Source organism: Melanerpes formicivorus, unplaced genomic scaffold (genome assembly GCF_026170545.1).
Source record: "Melanerpes formicivorus ecotype bairdi unplaced genomic scaffold, bMelFor1.0.p_v2 SCAF_47, whole genome shotgun sequence".
In the NCBI taxonomy this organism is placed as follows: Eukaryota; Metazoa; Chordata; class Aves; order Piciformes; family Picidae; genus Melanerpes; species Melanerpes formicivorus.
The window spans coordinates 2965617-2982760 of NW_027142399.1; the positions used below are offsets into that span (position 1 = coordinate 2965617).

General features: G+C 50.5%; 1 protein-coding gene across 5 annotated transcripts in view; it reads right to left on the reverse strand.

Annotated features, from left to right (window-relative positions):
• Positions 1-17144, reverse strand: part of ARHGAP32 (Rho GTPase activating protein 32) — a 305874-nt gene that overhangs the window by 212920 nt on the left and 75810 nt on the right. Inside the window, exon 1 of one of the 5 annotated variants that reach the window (XM_068160010.1) lies at positions 5923-5938. The exons of 3 other annotated variants lie outside the window; for them this stretch is intronic. The gene's annotated coding sequence lies outside the window, so the exon portion shown is untranslated. Of the gene's footprint in view, positions 1-5531; positions 5604-5922; positions 5939-17144 lie in introns of those variants that run through there. One more of the 5 variants, XM_068160009.1, reaches the window with a different exon arrangement.

Genomic DNA, 17144 nt, shown 5'->3' on the forward strand with positions numbered 1-17144 from the left:
CCCATCCCTGGAGGTGTTCAAGAAATGTGTGGACATGGCACCTGGAAGCATTGTTTAGTGACAATGGTGGTGTTGGGGTGATGGTTGGACTCAGTCTTAGAGGACCTTTCATAAGGGTGTGTACAGATAGCACAAGAGGGAATGAAAAGAGAGAGCAGGTTTAGACTGGATCTTAGGAAGAAGTTCTTCACTACAAGGGTGGTGAGACATCAGGATAGGCTGCCCAGGGAGACTGTGGATGCCTCCTTTCTGGAGGTGTTCAAGGCCAGATTGGATGAGGCCATGATGAACTACGTCTAGCTAAGAGGTATCCCTGCCCATGGGAGGGATGCTGGAGTAGATGATCTCTGAGTCCCTTCCAGCCTAAGCCATTCTATGATTCCTGATGTAGAAAGCTGAGCAACAGCTGACATTTGGCTCTGCTAGCTTGTGTTGTGCTCTCAACTATGATCACTGCCTCTTACCCTTGAGTGTGGTTTTGGCCACCGTAATACATCTTCAACCAGACCTGGGTTGCTACAGGCTAGGAAAGAGAAGTGTCACAGATCGTTTACTGCTGCTTCAGGCACAGGAAGAAGAAACCCAGCTCAGTGCAGGGATTGCATAAGACAAGGCAGCTGACAAAGCCCAGGTTTTACATCACCCCAGAGGTGTCTGCAGAGGTGCTGGGATAAGAAATGTCACATTCCCACTTGAGGAGGGGTGAAGCAGGATGTAAGAGAAGCCTGAATGTAAACAGCTCTTCAAAGCCAGGATGCCAAGTTCAAATTCCTTCCCTTTTTCCCCCCCCCCCTTAGCATCCCCACTCTAAATCATGCTCTGGTCCCAGAACAAACCAGGAGAGATGGAAATAGGTGCTGAGGCTTGCATTTTAATTTCCTTTCTGGATGTACACCTCAACCATGTTTGCAAACATGTTTTGCTCTCTTTAGAAACAGCAGAGAGAAAGCTCCCTCAAGGGATAAGAACAACAAACAGTTCAGTAATAACAGTCCCTTCCCAGTCTAAGAAGCTTGAATGAAGCCCAGGAGATGCCTGCTGGAGTCCTCAGCCCTGGCCACTGCCTCCTGTTACCATTTCCACCACACAGGAATTTGAGGCCACACAAAAGGTGCCTTTTATTTTCTCCTCCTTTCCCATGCCCAGACATTGAAACCCACCCTCTTGTGGCTCAGCAGCTAAGGACCTGCCTGCTTTGGTCTTCCTCCTAATGACTGGAAAGCTCAGGCCCCATCCCAGCTGCTCTGACACCTGTCCATCACATCCAGCATTTCCAAGTCACCTTATTTCTCCTCCCCACCACCCATTCTGGGGGGGTTTATTCTTCTCCTCCTGGCTGAAGAACATTTTCTTACGACACAGGACTCTGGGTGAAAAGCAGGGATTTACTTTTTATGGACCCCAGTCAGGGGCAGAAGACTGAAATACCTTCTGTAAATGACACCAGGGTCTGAACTTACAGTTTCATAATTTCATTCAGGGTTGGAAGGGACCACAAGGATCATCCAGTTCCAACCCCCCTGCCATGGGCAGGGACACCCTACACTAGATCAGGCTGGATAGAGCCTCATCCAGCCTGCTCTTAACACCCCTAGGGACGGGCCCTCGACCACCTCCCTGGACAACCCATTCCAGGGTTTCACCACTCTCATGGGGAAGAACTTCCTCCTCACATCTAGCCTGAATCTCCCCACCTCCAGCTTCATTCCATTCCCCCTAGTCCTGTCACTACCTGAGAGCCTGAGCAGTCCCTCCCCAGCCTTCCTGTAGCCCCCTTCAGATCCTGGAAGGCCACAATGAGGTCACCTAGGAGCCTTCTCTTCTCCAGACTGAACAGCCCCAACTCCTTCAGTCTGTCCTCATAGGAGAGGTGTTCCAGCCCTCTGCTCATCCTTGTGGTCCTTCTCTGGACACGTTCCAGCACCTCCACATCCCTCTTGTAATAGGGATTTTCAGAAAGAATCCAACAGTGAGAAGAAAAACAGGGTTGAAAACAAAAAGATTAAACCAAAACGCTGGGAAAAGGGATCACAGAATGCATTGGTTTGGAAGGAACCTTTAGAGGTCATCTAGTCCATCCCCACCCTGCAGTAAGCAAGTGATAGCCCCAACTACATCAGATTGCTCAGAGCCCCATTAAGCTGGATCTTGAATCTCTCCAGGGATGGGATCCTCCAGAGACAGTCAAGGAGGATTAAATCTTTTGTCTTCTTGCTATAACCCCTGCAGATGTGTCACAGTGCATTTGATATGCTGCTCGGTGCCAAAAGAGCCAGGGGGGCAAAGGATGAGCTCATTAACACCCTGATAAAACTGTCCCCTCCTTCAGAAGACAGCCTGCAGGGATTTTGGGTTCTTTTGCCATGGAAAGCATCCTGGAGGGCTCCTGGCTGCTGGAGCATGTGGAGCCGTGCAAGGGGAGGTAGAGGGCAGGCAGCGAACAGGAGCGCTGGCAGCTCAGCACTCCCTGGGCAGCTCTAGCAGCAGGAGCTCCTGACGTGCCAAATCACCCAGAACTGGTTGTGCCTGTCAGAAATCACCACGGAGGGGCCTCCAAGAAGATGCTATCTGTCCACAGCAACACACACAGCTCTGTCTGTGCAAGGGCTGCTGCTTTGCCCCTCTTGCCCTCCAGCCAAAAAGCTGCTGAAGACTGGGCAGGAGCTCTGCAACCCTGAGATGTGGTACCACTCCAATGCACAGAATGGTTTGGGTTGGAAGGGACCTTGAAGAGTCATCTAGTCAAACCCCCTGCAGTCAGCAGGGGCATTTCCTAACTACTTAGGACATGACTTCTGAATTTCAAGCAAAAAGTGATCTCTGTAATCGTGGCTTCAGTCAGAGCATTGCCACCAGCTGGGAAGGAAAGAGGCTGCAGGGCGAGGAATATGATTTCACAGACTTCTCCTAACCAACCCGACCTGGGCTTCAGCTGGAATGAAAACTTAGGTAGGCTCTCAGCATTGCACCTTTCTGGAAACAAAATCACCTCTCAGATCAAAGAACTTTGATGAAAACACCTTGGAGACACAGGGGTTGGCCGGTGGCTGTCGGGAAGATGAAAGCCATCTGCTTTCTGCTGAGGCATTTGAGTCTCATCCCCATGACCATCCATCTGCACCAGGAGTGCAGGGCAAGGAGGTGTCTGTTGGGGCTAAAGCTGGAAAGAGAAATGCCTCTGCAAGCTGTCAGTGAAGCAGCTGCTTGGCAATGAGAATTCCAGGCCTTTCTTCCCCCCACTTTGGTGCTACGTTTCTAAGTCCTGGAGTCACACAGCTGAGGTTTTACCTGCAGAAAATCTGCATCAGCACCCTCCATTCTCTCCAGATTTACATCAAATCTCAGCCAGGAACACTGGGCTGAGACAAGTTAAAAATACTTCTATAATCCTATTAAATGCAGGTCTTGCTTCCAAGAAACAATCCACATTTCTATCTCTCTGTTGAGAAGCGGGAAGCTGAGGGAAGCCAAGCAAGAAGCCTCTCCTTCGGGGAGCCAACCATAATCAGCTCATACAAAGTTCTGTCATGCTCTGGACAAGCAGCAATAAAACTGCAACTGTCACTGCCAGGACTAAAACATCTTTTATCTGCAGCCTTCCCTGAAATACAGGGCTCAGCTGAGAGAGAACTGCACAGGTTGGATCAAACCGCTGCTAAGCTTCATCTGTCTTCAGCCACAGAGCTGCCGTTCTGCTCGGTGACACTGCCAGCTCCTCACAAATGTCAGCCTGCATCCAGAGCGAGCCCCACGCATTCCAAAAGGGAATTCTCAGCAAGCAAAACTCCTGGGGGATTCCTGTTTACAGGCTCCTCTCTAGCATGTGTGCAACTGTACACAGGACATTGCACGTTCTGCTTTTTCCATCACAAAGCAGGCTGGGGAGCGTAAAGCCTTCAGCATCAGCACACCGCACGCATTTGATGCTGAAACGCAGTTTGATTTCTGTGTGGCTGAGGGAGCTGGGGTTGTTCAGGCTGGAGAATAGGAAGCTGAGACCTTCTGGCTCTCCACAACTCCCTGAAAGGAGGCTGAAGCCAGGTGGAGGTCAATCTCTTCCCCCTGGTAACAAGGGACGGGACAAGAGGAAATGGCCTGAAGTTGCACCAGGGGAGGTTTAGGTTGGGCATCAGCAGAAACTTCTTCACTGAAAGGGCTCTCAAAGGCTGGCACAGGCTGCCCAGGGAAGTGGTTGAATCCCCATCCCTGGAGGTGGTTAAGAGAGGCAGAGACGTGGTGCTAAGGGACATGGTTTAGCACCAGCCTTGGTAGCATTACAGAATGCTTGGTCTCATGATCTGAGAGATCTTTTCCAAGCACAACGACCATGAAGCTATGAAAAATCACTTAACTGGCTGCCTCACAGCACCAGGCTCACTGAGTTAGCACAAACGACAGGAAGATACTCAGCAGCAGCTTTCCTAAGGGTAAATACTTCAAGCAAGAAACAAAACACAGAAATTCAGAGGGGTTTGGTGGTGCTGGTAGGAGCTACTCTCCTTCGATTTCTGGCAGTGAGCTGAAGAGGGTGGAGTTAGCATAAATTATCCAGACTCTTGTTGATAAGGGATTAGAGAGTGAAATAAGAACCCAAGCCTCCAGCTTCCAGCAGCTATCTCCAGAAAGAACTTTTAGTTTGGTAGAAACAGCCTTGATTTGTAAGCCAAGCAGGTGGTAGCAGCATGCCCAAGACAGCGAGTTTTGCATTATACTGCTTCCCCAACTCTCTCTTTTTTCCCCCTCTCACCAGCAAATAACTCTGCACTCTCTGCCCTGAAGCAGAAAAGCCCAACTGAACACCGGGCTCCTCTTTCCCTATCAACCACAGCACAAAGCCAAGCCTAGGGTGAGGGAGACGATCTGCCAGGCAGATAACCAGCCCTGCCTCATTCCAGAGGAATTTTAACTGCAAGATAACCTACCCCTCCAGAAGGATTGCTGCTAACCCCACACCCTATCAACAGCACTTAGAAAGGAAGAGAGGTGTGGGGAGGGGGGAAATCCGCTGAGCACAGAGCCCTTGTGACTGTTGCCGCTTTCACTCGGCCACAGAGTAGAGAACAAGGAGGCTACGGGCTGGCTGTATTGCATTTGTGATTTAAAAAGGCAAGTTTCTGTCATGCTGATAACCACATTCTACACCCTGCACCCGAAAACGCCTCCAGGAGCACTGTCACATGAAGAGCAGGCTGCCAAACCCCACTTTGCCTGCTCGCTACGCGCCGGTGTAACCTACATAGTGGTTGAAGGAGATGATTACCCTTCCTCCATTCAAATACTCAACCACTTAAAAGACACAGCCACATGACTCTGCTTTAAAAAAACCACCCTGAAAAGCTGCAAGGAAGCTTTGCAGTTTGCAAGGTGAAGCTGCCACGCTTGCCTGTTCCACCGGCACTCCGTCAGACCTTGCTGGCTCTCCAGTTGCGTTGCTCAGAGCCAGGCTGGCATTAAGGCTCCGTTCACGAGAAAAGAGGGTTAAGGCCACCGAAGAAAGGAAGCGAGGAGAGTGATTCATTGATAGCACTGACCTTTGGGTTTCATCAGGCTTGCTCCCAGCTCCTAGCACTCCTGCAGGGAAAGCTGCCGTGGCGAGACTGGCAAAGGCGGCAGCGGCTCCGGTCCCTCCCTCCATGTTGCGCACACAGACAGACAGACACCCGGACACACACACGCTGGCTCTGCAGGAGCAGCTGGCTGGTGGGGAGGAGGAGGCTGAGCATTGGGGTTGTGTCTCCCACCACCACGCACTCTCCTCCTGCACTCTTCCCCACCCCACGGGAGCCAGGCTGCTCCTCCACAACAGGGAGGGTTAACGCCATCTGCTCCCCATCGCAAGCGGCAGCCCGGCCGAGAGGGGCTGAAAGGCTGGCTTTCAACACCCCCCTCCAACACAACAATGTAGACACAAACGAAACGCACAAACCAGCTCCTGATTCTGGGCTCCCATTCTGCCTCTCCTCAGCAGCACTGATTCACGTTTTCCCGAGGCTGTAAGAGGCATTTCAGCTGTTAACCCTTTCTGAGCTGCGAGGAGGAGGTATAGGAATTTCTTTGTCCTGTCCCTCAGATCCACGCAGGGATCCTTCTTACCTGCTCTGGAGGTTTTTATCCCTACATAAAACTTCAGCAACTCTGATGTGAGTGACCAGCATAAGCTGTACGAGCAGGAGTCTATTCCCAACTGCATAACCTTGGATGTATCCCATTAATGCTGCTCTGCCTCCTCCTGTTTGAAAACAGGAGGATGTTTACTGGGTTCCCAGAGGAGACTTCGGAGGCTTAATTAATTTCTGGGTTTATGCTGCCAATTTGAAAAGGAGCTGTGTGAAAACTGAGCTGCTGTTTCCTAGTATCCACACCACACCACGACTAGGAACTGTGCCTCATTTCCTAACTTCACAAACCCCATTCAAAGAGGGAGATCTTTCCTCAGACCACCACTGCAGCAGCCTAGAAGAGCAGACATCCGTAAGAGGCAGCGAGGTCTAGCAAATCAAGAGCAAAGCTTGGGTGATGGATCGCTGCCTTTCAGCCCTGACTTTGCCATCAGCTTGCAGCATGACCTTGATCAAGTGGTTTTAATCTTTCTGTATCAGTACAAAAGGCAGAGCTGTTCTCACTTCAGTGAAACACCACCAGGCTTTGCCGGTGGTGTCATTGCTGCTGCTATCTGCTCAAGTGCTACCTCGTAACTAAGAGTGTTAGATACTGACCAGACGCAGCCCGTGCAGACTCAACAGAGCATCTCGAGGTAGCTGATGTTGCACCTAGTTCCTGTCAGCTCTGCAGGACTGCTGAGGAAGAGCTTTAAGCCAATCAGATCCTGGGCTGCATCAGGAGAAGTGTGGCTAGCAGGTCGAGGGAGGTGATCCTCCCCCTCTACTCAGCCCTGGTGAGACCCCACCTGGAGTACTGCCTCCAGTTCTGGAGCCCCTAGCACAAGAGGGATGTGGAGGTGCTGGAAGGTGTCCAGAGCAGGGCCAGGAGGATGAGCAGAGGGCTGGAGCACCTCTCCTGTGAGGACAGACTGAAGGAGTTGGGGCTGTTCAGTCTGCAGAAGAGAAGGCTCTGAGGTGACCTCATTGTGGCCTTCCAGGATCTGAAGGGGGCTACAGGAAGGCTGGGGAGGGACTGCTCAGGATCTCAGGTAGTGATAGGACTAGGGGGAATGGAATGAAGCTGGAGGTGGGGAGATTCAGGCTGGAGGTGAGGAGGAAGTTCTTCCCTATGAGTGGTGAAGCCCTGGAATGGGTTGTCCAGGGAGGTGGTCGAGGCCCTGTCCCTGGAGGTGTTTAAGCCCAGGCTGGATGAGGCTGTGGCCAGGCTGATCTAGTGTGGGGTGTCCCTGCCCATGGCAGGGGGGTTGGAACTGGATGATCCTTGTGGTCCCTTCCAACCCTGAATGAAACTATGAAACTATAAGTCCAAGTGCTAACATCCAGCACTCCAGGTCACCACTACACCATATCCCTCAGCACCACAGCTACACAGCTTTTCAAGCCTTTCAGGGATGGGGACTTCACCACTGCCCTGGGCAGCCTAGTCCAGCTTGACAACCCTTTCTAGGAAAACAATTTTTCTACTGTCCAATCTAGTCCTCCCCTGGTGCAACTAGAGGCCAATTCCTCTTATCTTATAGCTTGCTCCTTGGGAAAAGAGACCAACCCCCAGCTGGCTCCAACCTCCTTTCAGGGAGTTGTAGAGCACCAGGAGGTCTCCCTTCAGCCTCCTTTTCTCGTTGCAGACTCTTGGAACTGGGTGAAATACAAAGTGGAGAAAGACAAAAGGTTACAAAATAAACCCTCTTCCTGATTTTTGGTTTAAAATTCACCAGAAGAGGCCAAACAATCCCAAATTACACTACTCTGTTCTCTTTACCTTTAGCATTGCTTCCTAAATGCTGAAGAGCTGAGTGACAATAACCTGATTAATGACATCTACTGCATGAGGACACCAGCAGCAGTAAGAGGAGAAGAGGAAGAAGACAGGAGCTTGGCAAAGTCTGAGCAAAGCCAAACAGGTTATACTTGTTCTGTGCCTAGAAAGCCAGATGACTGTTTCTAAATCCCTTCCTCCCAGTGCTCATTTTCCTTTCTTTCACCAAAACAGGCAAGGGGGAATGGGACAAGCTAAAGAACTGCATAGGAAACAACACACCTGATCAGGGAGAAGAAAAATCTCTTCTGACTTGGCAGCAGTAGCTGCTGGGCTGAAGGAAGCATCACAAAGCTCTTCCTTCCCCCTGGACCACCTCCTCCACCTGCAGCTCCCTGTGGCAGAGACCAAAGGACCATGGATGGATTCATAGCAAAATAAAATGGAATGGAATGGAATGGAAGAGACCTTTGAGATCATCAATTCCAACCTATCACCCAACACCATCTCATCAACTAAACCATGGCACCAAGCACCCCAACCAGTCTCCTCCTAAACACCTCCAGGGATGGGGACTCCACCACCTCCCTGGGCAGCACATTCCAAGGGCCAATCTCTCTTGCTGTGAAGAATTTCTTCCTCACCTCCAGCCTAAACCTCCCCTGGCACAGCTTGAGACTGTCCCCTCTTGTTCTGGTGCTGCTTGCCTGGGAGAAGAGACCAACCCCCACCTGGCTACAACCTCCCTTCATTTTAGGGAATATCTCTCCCAGCTTAAGCTTTTGACATTCCTGACTCGAGTGGATGACTCAGCTAGAGCCAAACTTCATGACAGACGAAAACAGCAGCAACAAACCAAAACCTTCACCTGCTCTCCCTGTTTTGGACTAGATGATGCACATAGATCCCTTCCAACCCATAACATGCTGGGATCACACTTCAACTTTCTGCTCCCTAAATGAACTTTGTGAACCAGCAAGGAGAACTCCTATTCAGCCAATTCTCTCCTAACTCAAACTTCTGTCAAGCACCTCAAGATGCTCCAGCTTGACCTCCACTTGTCACCTCAGGCAGCACAACCATTCATCCCTCCTTTGATAGCTTCCGAGTTTAAAGATGGTTCCTTTGTAAGAAGATGAAAAAGCCAAGCAAGAGTGGACTTTAAATTTCACCTCTTGATGGCTTGAGGTTATCTAGGCAAAGAAAGAGCAAAGATGCTGCCAGGCAGCCTTCCTCCCTTGCTCCCAGCCTCTTTTTCTTCATTCCATTAAAAATGGATTGCAGTTGATCATGTATGCATGACATGATACAGCAGGAGTGCTTCTGAAAGCAAATGGGTTTAATGGGAAAATATTCCAGTGCTGAGATGTTTGTATTGTTGAACAAACCACTCCAAGCAACACCATTCTCAGGCTCTGTACCATGACCATGGTTTGAGTCCAAGCAGAGCTCCACAAGCAGAGCTCCACAAGCAGAGCTCCACAAGCAGAGCTCCACAAGCAGAGCTCCACAAGCAGAGCTCCACAAGCAGAGCTCCACAAGCAGAGCTCCACAAGCAGAGCTCCACAAGCAGAGCTCCACAAGCAGAGCTCCACAAGCAGAGCTCCACAAGCAGAGCTCCACAAGCAGAGCTCCACAAGCAGAGCTCCACAAGCAGAGCTCCACAAGCAGAGCTCCACAAGCAGAGCTCCACAAGCAGAGCTCCACAAGCAGAGCTCCACAAGCAGAGCTCCACAAGCAGAGCTCCACAAGCAGAGCTCCACAAGCAGAGCTCCACAAGCAGAGCTCCACAAGCAGAGCTCCACAAGCAGAGCTCCACAAGCAGAGCTCCACAAGCAGAGCTCCACAAGCAGAGCTCCACAAGCAGAGCTCCACAAGCAGAGCTCCACAAGCAGAGCTCCACAAGCAGAGCTCCACAAGCAGAGCTCCACAAGCAGAGCTCCACAAGCAGAGCTCCACAAGCAGAGCTCCACAAGCAGAGCTCCACAAGCACAGCTCCACAAGCAGAGCTCCACAAGCACAGCTCCACAAGCACAGCTCCACAAGCACAGCTCCACAAGCACAGCTCCACAAGCACAGCTCCACAAGCACAGCTCCACAAGCACAGCTCCACAAGCACAGCTCCACAAGCACAGCTCCACAAGCACAGCTCCACAAGCACAGCTCCACAAGCACAGCTCCACAAGCACAGCTCCACAAGCACAGCTCCACAAGCACAGCTCCACAAGCACAGCTCCACAAGCACAGCTCCACAAGCACAGCTCCACAAGCACAGCTCCACAAGCACAGCTCCACAAGCACAGCTCCACAAGCACAGCTCCACAAGCACAGCTCCACAAGCACAGCTCCACAAGCACAGCTCCACAAGCACAGCTCCACAAGCACAGCTCCACAAGCACAGCTCCACAAGCACAGCTCCACAAGCACAGCTCCTCAAGCACAGCTCCTCAAGCACAGCTCCTCAAGCACAGCTCCTCAAGCACAGCTCCACAAGCACAGCTCCACAAGCACAGCCCCCCAAGCACAGCCCCCCAAGCACAGCCCCCCAAGCACAGCCCCCCAAGCACAGCAGCAGGTTCAGAGAACACAGAGACCAACTGGCCAGCTGGAACCAAAGAACTGAAATATTGAAAGGCAAAGCTTGCTGCAAGCCCAAGACAAGGATTGTTTCATGGCTAATTGATGACACAGGTCACCAACTGCTCTCCACTCAAGCATATGACAGGACATTCGCCTTCCCTGAGACACAGAGCGCAGCCATTCATGACCTGTTCAGTCTCACAGGCTGTGAAAAATGGGGAGGGGTTTCATACCAGGAGAGCTCAGTGAATCACAACACAAGAAAGAAAACCAGACTGCAATTTCTAACTGCCAAAACAGATGTAAAAGCCTTTCAGCCCCTGACCACATCAGACACTCTCTTGCTATGGCTGGAGTTAAAAGCTTTTCTGCAGGGCTGGTTTAAGCTCTGCCTTCCCTGAGAACACAAGAGAAATGCTGAGCAGGCTGCAGCAGACACCTTCCAAGCCCTTTCCAAAGGGAAGTTTGCACTCCTGAACATCCTCCTGCACGAGAACTATGCTCAAGGCTCTGCTTTAAATCCAAAGCTACTGCCACTCCTGCACACCTCCCACAATTAATCACCTTCAAAGGCCCTTGAGACAGCTCTGGATTATTACACCTCCATGACAGCTGTTGGCCTGCTGAATTCCTGGGTACAGGCCTTACTCTTTTGATGACCAACTCGTCTACTGCAGGTATACATTAGAAGAAACTTCTTCACACCAAGGGTTCTCAAGCACTGGAACAGGCTCCTCAGGGAGGTGGTTGAATCCCCATCCCTGGAGGGGTTTCAAAGAGGTAGAGATGTGGTGCTGAGGGACATGGTTTAGCACCAGGTTTGGTACAGTTACAGAACAGTTGGTCTTGATGATCTTGGAGGTCTTCTGCAAGCAGAATTAACCAGAATCTTCAGTGGGGGAATCCATGCCAGGAGTAGAAGCTCCCCCTTCCCTCACTAAAAAGACAGACATTGAGGTGCTGAACTGTGTCCAAAGAGCAGCAGAGCTGGTGAAGGGTCTGGAGAACAGGTCTGGTGAGGAGCAGCTGAGGGTGTTTAGACTGGAGATAAGGAGGCTGAGGGGAGACCTCACTGCTTTCTACAACTCTCTGAAAGGAGGCTGAAGCCAGATGGGGGTTGGCCTCTTCTCCCAAAGAACAGGGGATAAGACAAGAGGAAATAATCTCAGGGTGCACCAGGGGAGGTTTAGGTTGGACATCAGGAATAATTTGCCCAAGAGGGTTGCCAGTGGTGGCCTGGCAGCGCTGAGTTAATGGTTGGACTTGATGACCTCAAAAGTCTTTCCCAACCTTAATAATTCTATCATCATAAAAAGGTACTCACTGCAACTAAGTTAGAGAAACCTTATTCCAAAGCAAGGAGGAAGCAGCCCCAGGAGCAGACACTGAAGCAGTTGACTCATTTCAGCATTCCCACTCTGCTTTTCTTCCCCTGTCAAACACCCTGAGCCAGCTGCTGCTCAACACAAGTCGGTGCTTGTACAAAATGCTTTCCAATGCATTGTCCAAGGTGTGGCTGTGCAATCCACCTGCTGGTATTCAGCAATCCTTCAGCCACCTGCCCTCTGAGGAGGGATGAACATGGCAAGGAGGGAGCATGAACTTAAAATGTATGCCCCTCAGATGCGTCTTGGGCATGGGAAGAGAGAGCTCCTACCAAAAGACATCCAGCAAGCTTTGTGAAGTATTCCCATCTGCAGAAGTCAGCTATGGAGAAAGAGATCATCAGCCTCACAGCTGCTCAGGAGCACTTCATGCCTTGGATTTGTTTCTACTTCAGAGCTGGATCAGAGTTGAAAACCTGCTTCTCCTGAGCCTAGAGAAAACACAAGATAAGCTACCAAAACAACAAACTCCTGAGGGATGGTGAGCAGTGACAGGAGAGGAAAGTCAGCACACAAATCTAGGGGGTCTCCAGAGCTGGAGAAAACAGAAGGAGGTTCAGTAGCAGAGAGAAGCAATAGATAAGCTCAGGGAAAAGATAAGACACCTGACACCATGATAAAGAAGTTGTGGGGGAGAGAACACCACTGCCTTCTCTTTGAAATCTGGTGAGGCAGCTGGGCTGCTTGCCCCAGGAAGAGCCACAGTTTGTGGTGGAGGGTGGCCAGGTCTGGAACTGAAGTGTTTGAGGAATAGAGGAGCAGATCAAATGGTAATTAGCACAGGCACATTTCACTGCAGCCAGGTCAAGGGCCTCCCAGACAGCAGCTTTTTAGCCCTCAAAGGACAGTCCCTCAGGGAGCAGCTTTTTCTCCAGTGCAAAAGGTTAGCAGTAACAAGGAATGAGAGAACATCCTGGAAGTGACTTGAGCATCCACACATCTCTAACCAGAAGAGACTGCAGAGCAGCTGAAAAACTTCAAATGCTTCTCAGTCTGTCCATCCCTCTCACTTCTAACCCAATTGCATGTTTCCACAAGTCTCTTTTCAACCAGCTGCTCTTCACATACAAAGTGATCCTCTCTTTTGTCACAGGAGATAAACAAAGCTGGTTAGCACTGTTGGTGGTCCAGCCCATCAGACCAGTTCACCTAAGGGCTGCATAAAGATATCTAATGGGGTGTTGCAGCCCATCCTCTGCAGCAGGAGCCACCTAGCTCCATGCCTGCATGACAGCAAGCTTCCCATCCCAGGGAGGAGGGAATTCCATTCAGCACCTACCCTCACACACACTCAGTGTCTTAACCACACAGCCAGACAACGGCCTCCAGGCTTCTGCTCCCCCCCAGGCATGCAGCCAGCAATATGCTGCTCTGGTTTTCAGCTTAGCCAACCATGATTCGACTCTCAGGGATAGTGCTGGTAATAATTCTGCTTCTATCTCACCTCAAAACCCTCTTGGAATGAAAGCTTTTAATTAAAATATCCCCCAAGACAGTTGCAAGGAGAGAAAGAGAGAAGTTTTGCCTTCTCTACCACTGCCTGTTCTTACCACTTGCAGTTCTCCTTATCACCAAGTGTCCTGTTTCTCCTTCCCCAAATGCTGTTTAGTAACAAACTCCTTCACCTTAACACAACAAATCAGTCTCCTTCCATAGAATCACCCAGGTGGGAAGGGACCTCTAAAGGTCATCCAGTCCAATCCCCTTGCAGCCAGCAAGGGCATCTTCAGCTAAATCAGGCTGCTCTGAGCCCTGTCAAGCCTCACCTTAAGAATCTCCAGGGATGGGGCCTCAACCACCTCTGTGGGCAACCTGCTTCAGTGCTCAACCACCCTCATTGTAAAGAACTTGCTCACAACATCCAGTCTAACTCTCCTCTAACTTCAAACCATTGCCCCTCACCCTATCACAGCAGGCCTTCACAGCCAGTCCCTCTGCAGCCTTCTCGCAGCCCCCTGCAGGTATTAAAAAGCTATTAGGTCTCCCCAGAGCCTTCTCCTCCCCAGGCTGAACAATCCCAGCTCCCTCAGCCTGTCCCTGTAGAACAGGTGGTGGAGTCCCCAGCCCTGGAGACATTCAAGAGACCTGTGGATGTGGTTTAATGGTCACAGTGGTGTTGGGTCAACGGTTGGACTCAATGCTCTCAGAGGTCTTTTCTTGCCATAGAATCATAGAATCAATAAGGTTGGAAAAGACCTCAAAGATCATCCAGTCCAACCTGTCACCCAACACCTCATGATTAGTAAACCATGGCATCCAGTCCCTTTTTGAGCACCTCCAGGGATGGGGACTCCACCACCTCCCTGGGCAGCACATTCCAATGGCTAACAACTCTCTCTGGGAAGAACTTTCTCCTCACCTCCAGCCTAAACTTTCCCCCTGGCACAGCTTGAGACTGTGTCCTCTTGTTCTGGTGCTGGTTGCCTGGGAGAAGAGACCAACCCCCACCTGGCTACAACCTCCCTTCAGGGAGTTGGAGAGGGCAATGAGGTCACCCCTGAGCCTCCTCTTCTGAGGATGAGGAGCAATGGTTTGAAATGAGAGGATACAGGCTGGATGTCAGGAACAAGTCCCGCACCATGAGAGTGGTGGAACTCTGCAACAGGTTGCCCAGGCAGGGAGCTGAGGCCCCATCCCTGAAGGTATTCAGTGTGAGGCTCAAAAAGGCTCTGAGCAACCGGATCTAGGGGTGGATGCCCCTGCTGACTGCAGGGAGGTTGGACTGGACGACCTTTGGAGATCCCTTCCAACCCAGCCCATTCTAGGATTCTCTTCTCTGATTTGGCTCTTATCACAACTGCAGGTTTTAAAGCAGACCAAGGTAAATATTATCCTTGACCTGAGGGATCTCTGTGCCTGGAACACAAAATAACCACTGGTTTAGCCACAGATTTGTTCTCCTATTAAAGTCTTTAAGGCTTGCCTGCCTTGAGACTGTGTCCCCTTGTTCTGGTGCTGCTTGCCTGGGAGAAGAGACCAACCCCCACCTGGCTACAACCTCCCTTCAGGGAGTTGTAGACAGCAATAAGGTCTCCCCTGAGCCTCCTCTTCTCCAGGCTAAGCAACCCCAGCTCCCTCAGCCTCTCCTCACAGGGCTGTGCTCCAGACCCCTCCCCAGCCTCATTGCCCTTCTCTGGACACCTTCAAGAGTCTCTCCCATTGCTCTGTAGCCAACCAAACCAACTCTCTGATTGTAAAACCTGGCCAAAAAGGGTTCCTGTTTAAGAAGACATCCCACACTTTCTCAGAGTACAGCTTCTGGGATATAATTTTTTCTGCCCCCCAACACTGAAAGCTTTTTAACACAGAAGACAGTTAAACAAGAAGAAAATGGCTGCTTGGAACATGAAGAAGAGATTACACTTCTTTCTTTCTTTCCTTTTTTTTTTGGTCTCAAATGGAAAAGAAAAGAAGATGAAAGGCAAAGCTAATTTTCTCTCATTACAATCCATTGATGCACAGATTTTGGTTAATTGCTTCCCTTATGGGTATAATCTAAACGTTTAAAACTGTAATAAACCTACCCAGCACCACAAGAAAATAAAAGGAGAGCTGAGAAAGAGCTTGGGGAACCTTTTTCAGCCAATTCTTCATTAGTCTTGCATGGAGAACAGACTCCAAGGAGCCTGGGTGCATGTTGCAGCAAGGAAAGAGAGAAGAGCTCTGTTGAGTGGAAAAAGGACACCCAGAAAAGGCTATCAGTGCCCCAACATCCAGCCCACCAGGGTGTTGGTTTGGTGGGGAAAAGATGATGAGAAACTCTTAAACACATGTGCTAGGGGGAAAAAAACGAGCTCCAAAGGTGGACCAAAAGTTTCCCTGAAAAACAGAGGGAAGAAAAGGGGGAAAAAAAAAGACATCTTGGCAGCAGGTCAGTGGTAATTTGTCCCAGAGCTAGAGGAGCTCAGCCACTGATGGTTTGCACTTCAAGGCTTTAATGCCCCTTGGCCACCTCTGAAGCATCAGTGCTGGAAACACAAGAGTAAGGATTTTAACAGAGCAACTGGAAATGGTCCCCACCAGGCCAAAAAAGTGGCTTCCTCATTAAGTTCCAAGAAGGAAATGAGCACTCAAGGTGTAAAACCAGCAGTTAAAGTGCAGGGCCAGCCTCTCCCATCTCCACAAGGTACCATTTTTAAACACCCACAGGAGACTGAAATGAAACACAAACTGGAGAAGAGATTGTGGAACAAAACGGGGACTTGGTGTGCTTTTTGTCTTCATGCCTCAAGTGCTGCAGCAGGGCTGCTTTTGCTTCAGGTATGGCCTTTTGCAGTCCAGACTCACCCAATGTGGTAGTTGATGATCACTGATATAAATCACAGAATCAATAAGGTTGGAAAAGACCTCAAGGATCATCAAGTCCAACCTGGCACCCAACACCTCATGACTACTAAACCATGGCACCAAGTGCCACATCCAATCCCCTCCAGGGATGGGGACTCCACCACCTCCCTGGGCAGCCCATTCCAATGGCTAACAACTCTCTCTGGCAAGAACTTTCTCCTCACCTCCAGCCTAAACTTCCCCTGGCACAGCTTGAGACTGTGTCCTCTTGTTCTGGTGCTGCTTGCCTGGAAGAAGAGACCAACCCCCACCTGGCTACAACCTCCCTTCAGGTAGTTGTAGAGAGCAAGAAGGTCTCCCCTGAGCCTCCTCTTCTCCAGGCTAAGCAACCCCAGCTCCCTCAGCCTCTCCTCACAGGGCTGTGCTCCAGACCCCTCCCCAGCCTCATTGCCCTTCTCTGGACACCTTCAAGTCTCTCAATACATAACAATAACAGGGCTCATAAAGGCAAGGAACAAGGATAGATAGGGAGAATACATATACAAACCCAACAGTCCATTGAAGCTGCAGCAGGGAGAAAAGACCACTCCAGAGAAGGGCAATGAGGCTGGGGACAGGCCTCGTGCACAAGCCTTATGAGGAGAAGCTAAGGGAGCTGGGATTGTTTAGCCTGCAGAAGAGGAGGCTCAGGGGAGACCTTCTTGCTCTCTACAACTACCTGAAGGGAGGTTGTAGCCAGGTGGGGGTTGGTCTCTTCTCCCAGGCAAGCAACACCAGAACAAGAGGACACAGTCTCAAGCTGTGCCAGGGGAAGTTTAGGCTGGAGGTGAGGAGAAAGTTCTTGCCAGAGAGAGTTGTTAGCCATTGGAATGTGCTGCCCAGGGAGGTGGTGGAGTCCCCATCCCTGGAGGTGTTCAAGAGGGGATTGGATGTGGCACTTGAAGCCATGGTTTAGTAGTCCTGAGGTGTTGGGTGACAGGTTGGACTTGATGATCCTTGAGATCTCTTCCAACC